This window comes from Phocoena sinus, chromosome 12, assembly GCF_008692025.1.
Source record: "Phocoena sinus isolate mPhoSin1 chromosome 12, mPhoSin1.pri, whole genome shotgun sequence".
Classification (NCBI taxonomy): domain Eukaryota; kingdom Metazoa; phylum Chordata; class Mammalia; order Artiodactyla; family Phocoenidae; genus Phocoena; species Phocoena sinus.
Window position 1 is genome coordinate 17777974 of NC_045774.1, and position 7641 is coordinate 17785614.

A 7641-nucleotide genomic window follows, 5' to 3' on the forward strand; every position below is an offset into this window, starting at 1 on the left:
TTTGGATACTCCTTTCCTAATGAATCACTGCCAACTGGCTAGCTATGCTGCACTGATCCAGAGTAAAAGACGGACCTCACACAAGAAATCCCATTGCAGAAGCACATAAACTCGGTCTGGTCTGTCTCGGGGTCATCTTGTGAGTTCCATGTAAAACCTATGACAAGCTAATCTATCTGCTGGCCTTTCACGTTATGTTTGTCGCACAGTCATCAGAGTCCAAAATCCCAATCACGGCAAGAAAAACCCACATCTATTTTTGAAAAGTCTACTCTTGTGGATAGCTCGTTCTAAGTTTTAGCATTCAATCCCCATTGCTCAATGAACTAGTCACACAGTCAAGAACGGAACTGCTCTCGTGCTGTTTCATTCCCTTAAGGAATTCGGATTTGGTGTTGCCTCGCGTCAGTCACCTCTGCCCTCAACCGCAAGAATCCATAATTTTTTCTCACACTTCCCACTTTCTCCAAGTCTCTTGAAGGTGTCCTATTACCATCTGACAGAACATAGAGACCCTGTGATCAAGTCTTGACAAGCTTCATCTCATTAGTGCCTTTTTTAATCATCAAGGGTGACAACCCATGATAAATTCTGTCAAAACATAGGATTCTAAATGAGGAGAGAGAAAGTGAGGGAAAGGAATGTACTCCGAGAATAGATGTGTTTATTCACGTAAATTTGAAATTAAAGAGAAAGAAAGATAAACCCGAGAGGGTAGGGGGCACTTTAAGCTAGATTAGGATGGGGGGGGGGGGGGGGCGGGAGGAGAAGTGAGGAGGAAAAATTGCAAATGAAACTCCCCAAAAGGGAAAAGATGGAGGGGAGCTAGTCATTTCTCAGTCCTGTTTAGTTACCTCTTTTACCTATCAAGGGATAGAGAATTTGTCTGAATCCAAGGAAGGAAGGGAGGGAGGGAGGGAAAAGAAAAGAAAACGAAGGAAAAGAAAAGAAGAAAGGTAAGGAAAGAAGCGTCTCGATCTGCAGACACTCGGTTAGTTCTTCTGCAGAAACAGGATGACTCCTCCATAAACTCCCTGAAGCAGAGTTGTCTGGAAGAGCAGGGACCAGGGAGAACCACTGCAAAAATCACTGCCATTCCCTGCTACACGGAGCATCCAGGAGGGGCCCTTCCCCCAAGCTCTTCCCTCTCTAATGGAGTTTCTCAAGGACCCAGAGGCTGAATATGTAGCAGCTCTGACCACAATGCCAAGAGTGTCCATGGCTGCTTGTCACTTTCCTTCCCCTCTCTGCTACTAGGAGTGACTCTCCCTCCTAAACATAAAAGACTCCAGGGGAAGACAGGCAGGGGAGAAGGAAGGGGAGAACCCTGAGCTCCTGCTCTAAGGCTCTCCCTGAGCCCCAGCAAAACTTTTTTTTTTTGCGGTACGCGGGCCTCTCACTGCTGTGGCCTCTCCCGCTGCGGAGCACAGGCTCCGGACGCGCAGGCTCAGCGGCCATGGCTCACGGGCCCAGCCGCTCCACGGCACGTGGGATCTTCCCGGACCGGGGCACGAACCCGTGTCCCCTGCATCGGCAGGCGGACTCTCAACGCCACCAGGGAAGCCCCGCAGCAAAACTTTGAGTTTAGCAGCTGTTGCTGCCTCACAGGTCAGGCTCATCCAATAAAATACATGCAATGACTGAAAGAAAGAGCCCAGGATCAGTTTGATGTGGAGGGATCTTCAGTTTTACCAAGTAGTCAGTCAAAGACGTGCTCTATTTCACAAATCTCTTATGACAAGGAACTGACTGAAATATGACCTGACAATGGGTCTGGTTCTCATTGCTTCTAATTCTAACTCAGGAAGGAAACATCTGAGTTGAATGCTGAGCCATCAAAGATGTTCACGAAAAACTGTTTGGATTGGTTCTTTTTCCCCCAAAGTATTTCACTAGTCAAAATATCGGGTTTAATCTCCAAAAAGAGAATAAAAAATTTAAAATAATGCATTTCCCCTCCAACTCTGACAAATGCTATAGCTATATTAGATTAGAATTTATATCTTACTTTAATCATTAAAATGGAGGCGATATATCAAGTTCCATTTTTATCATTGTAGAAACCTTATTTCATTGCAAATTTTGCATTTTTTTGGCAAGCAAAACTGTCTGGAACACATCACAACATGCTCAGTCTCCTTCATCTCGAAAAACAAACCCGTCTTAACTCTTCTTGCCTCTTTTATTGCCTTCTTTCCTACAAAACCATGCTGTTTTTTTTTTTTCTTTTGCGGTACGCGGGCCTCTCACTGTTGTGGCCTCTCCCGTTGCGGAGCGCAGGCTCCGGACGCGCAGGCTCAGCGGCCATGGCTCACGGGCCCAGCCGCGCCGCGGCATGTGGGATCTTCCCGGACCGGGGCACGAACCCGTGTCCCCTGCATCGGCAGGCGGACTCTCAACCACTGCACCACCAGGGAAGCCCAGCCATGCTTCTTTTGAGAAATGTATATTTCTACCTTCCTATTCACTTCTAAAACTATGACAGTTTGGCATTCTTTGTCAGGACTGCATAAGGTCACCAATATCTTGGCCTTGCCCAATCCAAGAGACACTTAGAATTTGTCCAGATGCCCACTTGCGCCTTGGAACTCTTCCTTTGTCTTCTGTGACACCACCCACTGTGGCTCTCACCACCCCCTTGTTCTCCTCCCACTCCAGCCATCACACCTCCTTACTGTTCATTACTGACCCTCTTCTGCTCTCCCTGTAAAAGTCTCTGTTCTCCAGAGGTCCATCCTCAGCCTTTGTTTTTTTTTTCAATTTGCATACATTCATGCTGGTGACTTCAGATGGGTCCACAGCCTCAACTACTGCCCAGGGCTTTTTCTTTCCTCTGCTCCTCTTCTCTACCCTTATGCACCTAGGACACACCTTCAAGACATAAATCAATACGATGTTGGACACATAATGGATGCACACTTAGTACCATCGGTACTGACTGAGGAATGAATGAATGAATGCATCTGATGTACAGAACGTTCTTCCGAGGGCTGGGTTTCCAAAGAGGAGCCTGGATTACATTCAGCCTTTCAATAGCTCAGAGCTACCCTGTAGAGTCAGTATCATCATCATTACCCTCTGTTTAATATATGTTCAAATCCAGGTCTTTCTGATTCTAAAACTGATGTTTTTTGCTATATTATACTGTCCCACAAAAACAGAGGGGAGAACCATTCTTTCCCACTTTTAAAAAGAATACCCTGCAGCTTTGTCACCTCATGGACTCCACTGCATCAGTGGGTCAGTGAGGCTGCGCTGGACAGCCTGGCATAATTGAGCCAAAGTAATGTAACTCCAGGAAGGAGACAGCTACACAGCAGGACTGGCCAAGCAGAGCTGAGGTGCTGGGTGGCCTTCAGCGGACAAGGGTGGTTCTATCTCTGCAGTAGATGCATGACAAAGGGACAGAGAAGTTCAGCCAAGCCTGGAGGAGAAAGGCAGGAAGGAGGAAGCCATTCCTTTACCTACTAGACAATGACTCCCTGGGGATTCCCAGGTATTGTCCCAGAAGGGCTATTCCTGGGACCTGGAGTCCCTCATGAGCTTAAAGCAAGACTCAGGAAAGTACAGTTTGCCACAAAAATTTTAACCTTAGCAAACAGTAGCTCTCGCAGAAGTCATGAAATTTAGATGACTAGAAATATCAGTATAATTTCCTTGCTTTACTGAAATAAATAAATCATGTTTTAGAATGTGATGACTCTTCTCTTTTCAGTAGGAATGTTTAATTTTGTAAATACACTTTCCAGTAAAGTAAGGGGAAATACATCTGAAAAGCTATTAAGATTTTATCAAATGTTATCAATTCATGACACAGAAGTATGTCACATATGAGAGTGATATCCTGAAATAATTACAAATAGATTTTTGCTCATAGCAAACCCACAACAAGCTCTGTTATAAATAGTCTCCTTTTACTGTAAAGTTAAGTAAGTGAAAGGGATTAATCCATGGTCTGAAAGCGCATCCCAGCAGTGCTCAAGGGACAGTATCTCAACAGACATCTGGAGAAACCACTGATTAATTAACAGATTAATTAATCAGACAGCCGTACTCTTAGGAGAGAATTTAATTGTTTAGATTAATAACCCTATTAATTAATCCTAAAAATCAACAACCTTACAGTTGAGACATTGCTGATTGTCTAAAGACCTATCTGTATGATAAATATCCTTCTCAAACACTCACGGCTAACTGGACAACAGCATCCCAGGATGCTCAGTGCCATCAAGAATCTGGGTGATTTTTCAGCTGGGTCAACACTCTTCCCCCCTTTCTCCCACCCTCATAACCCCATAAGCCCTTATGGCAGGACGGGAACAGTCCTTAGATGGTGTCTGTTTGAAACTTAAATCATGTGACACCAATAAAGTGTGCCATTTCCTAGAAATAAGGCTCTGAATACATTTAAAGAAAGATCACCACCAGCTGGCGTAATTCGTTCACATGACATTTTTCAAGATGAAATGAAAGCAGGCAGACCCTTCTTCCATATCACCTAACAGATAAAGCAGGAATGTACAAATATTAATAAATGGTCATGTTTGTCAAGTAAGGAGGAAAAAACAAATTTTGGGGTAGCAGCTTATTAATAATTGGGGACAGAGATACACTAGAGTGTTTGATAACTCACTATTCAAATAGAATTTTTTCAAGTGACATTCTTAGAGCAAAAGATAATGCCGTTTCTCTGGAAAATGTGTGTTTAGAGAATGGATATTAGTCTCCAAGTATCACCTGCATATACACACAAACCAAAATTTTGCCAGAGTAGCAATTATGGCCATAATTAAACATTAGTAAGTTTAATAAATAGGCAACCAGAAATACACTTTGTAATCAATTTCTTTCAAATCATATTAAGTTTAACAACTTGAGAATATTTTATAAGAAAGTTTATAGTAATGAATGTACTGAGATAAAGACACAGTCACGAACCAAAAAGTCCATCTACATTATGACATTGTTTGACAAAAGTAGAGGAGGAGTCATTAAGAAAAAAAAAACCTACAGAGGAAAAAAAAAACAAATACATAATCCTGGCTAGGAGGAAAAACGTAATGAAGATAAAAGAAATACTAAAATAATCCGGTTTTCTAGAAAAATTTTAGTTCTTTCACATGGCCTTGAGTATCTTACTTAACTGGGAACCTGGCAAACACAGAAGGCATTACAGCTAAACACATCATGTAAACAGGATGTATCCCAAATATATTTTCCTTCGATACCCCTGGCCAGAGAAATCTAGCTGCATAAGTCTATATCACATTCATTTGTGTCATAATAATAAAATAGTAACACTGAGCTGTATAAAGGACAGTTGTTATCATTATTTTCCAGATAAGAAAACAGAGGCATGACGAGTATGGATGATTTGCCTACAAATTAAAATTTAGGTAAATGCTGAAGAGGGTGTGGAGAAAAAGGAACCCTCATACACTGTTGGTGGGAACGTAAATTGGTGCAGCCACTCTGGAGAACAGTATGGAGGTTCCTTAAAAAACTAAAAATAGAGTTACCATATGATCCAGCGATTTACAGTAGCCAAGACATGGAAGCAATTAAACGTCCATCAAAAGATGAATGGATAAAGAAGATGTGGTACATATATATGATGGAATAATACTCAGCCGTAAAAAAGAATGAAATAATGCCATCTGCAGAAACATGGATGGACTTAGAGATTATTATACTAAGTGAAGTAAGAGAGAGAAAGACAAATATCATATGATATCACTTATATGTGGAATCTTAAAAAAGGATACAAATGAACTTATTACAAAACAGAAATAGACTCACAGACATAGAAAACAAACCTATGGTTACCAAAGGGAAAAGGTGGGAGAGGGATTAATTAGGAGTTTGGGATTAAAATATACACACTACTATATATAACAGAGATAACCAAAAAGGACCTACTGTACAGTACAGTGAACTATATTCAATATCTTATAATAACATATAATGTAAAAGAATCTAAAAAAGTGTATATACATATGTATATATATATATGAATCACTTTGCTGTACACCTGAAACTAACACAACCTTGTAAATCAACTATATGGCAATAAAATTTTTTTTTAAATACAATAGTGCAACCACTATGAGATGGGGTAGGAAGTGAGGGGCATGTAGCCCACAGCACACTGACTCTCAGGGAGGCCGAAGAGCAAGGGGATAATGGCTGTGCTTAAGACATGAGTTAGAATCTGGACTCCACTGACTAACTCCTGTGAATGTTATTCTAAGTTGCAAACTATTAAATGGGAAAAATAATAGCTCTACCTCATAAGGCTGATGTGAGCATTAAGTTATTTATTTCATATAAAGCTTTTTGCACTGTGTTAAAACGGTAATGCTTATTGTCATTACTATGAAAAAAAAACACTTCACAGTCTGTGTAAGCATTTCAAACATAGTGGGGACTTTTTAAGGGGCTGCTCAAGAAGCAGTGAGTCTCAGAGCTAGATCAGTTCTCAGAATGACATATTATGCAGTGGTGTTAACAGGTAGAGCAAGTTCTAAGGCAGTTTATGAAAATTATTCTACCATATAAAATGAAATTAATAGCTTTACCAAGGTTTTCTTCTGTAGCTTCAGGCAAGTAGGCTAAATTCTGTTCTCCAGTTGGGACTGGTGGAGGGGTGTTCAATTGAATAAATATTCTGGTAATAGAACAGTCACATTTCAAGGTGCACACATCACCAACTTCTAAGGAAAGCATACACAAATATTTTAAAATAACACCAAAGGTACTTCAGTTTTTTATAAGTCTTCAGAAGATGCTTTGAGCTCTTGAAGTACCAGAAAACCACCAGGTTGAACCTCCATTTTCCTCACATGGCCAGAATTCGGAGACATGCCAGTTGGTGACAATTTCTGATTAACTGTTAGTGAGGAGTGTTTAGAGTTTTCTTTCTGATGATATGGCTCTAGTTTGGATGAGCTCAGAACTCCCCCCTGCTCCATACTCCTGCCTAGTATCTTTCTCCTTTCACTATTGGAAAGAATCAGCCATAATAACTCTCTGAAATCTGTTTAATTACATACCTTAAAGTGTAAACAGCTATTTACCAATACCTGCCCTTGTAACATAATGGATTAGATGAAAACTTGTAAAATACACTCAGTCTCAATTATCTCCGATGCTCAGAACTTGGAATAATTAAAGTTGATGGCATTATCTGTAAACATCATTATAATCTTATAATCTTATTTTACCTTCAATCTTCCCAGCCACCAAAACCTTTTACAAGAGCTGTTAATCAAAAGAAAAGAGACTACTGCATTCTCCTATTTCTGCTCTTACATAACCTCTGATCGAGTCTTAACAAGCAAAGAAATGACAGAAAGATGAGCAAGAGAGGGGAACAAAAAAGATCAAAGTGCTCAGATAATACCAAATGGATTAATTAAGGCTGGGAAATGGAAGTGCTCTTGGTTGCACTTTCCTCTTTGGCTCCTGGTGATTTTTATTTTACTTTCATGGGGACGAGTTTACACAAAGACTAAGTAGACCTCCTACAATGGATATGTTCTCTAAGCCTCAGGACATGCAGCAGGAAACTACGTACAACAAATGATTTGGGGGGAAAGGCACAATGGAGTCCGACGTTGATGAATTTTTTTTTTTTAAATA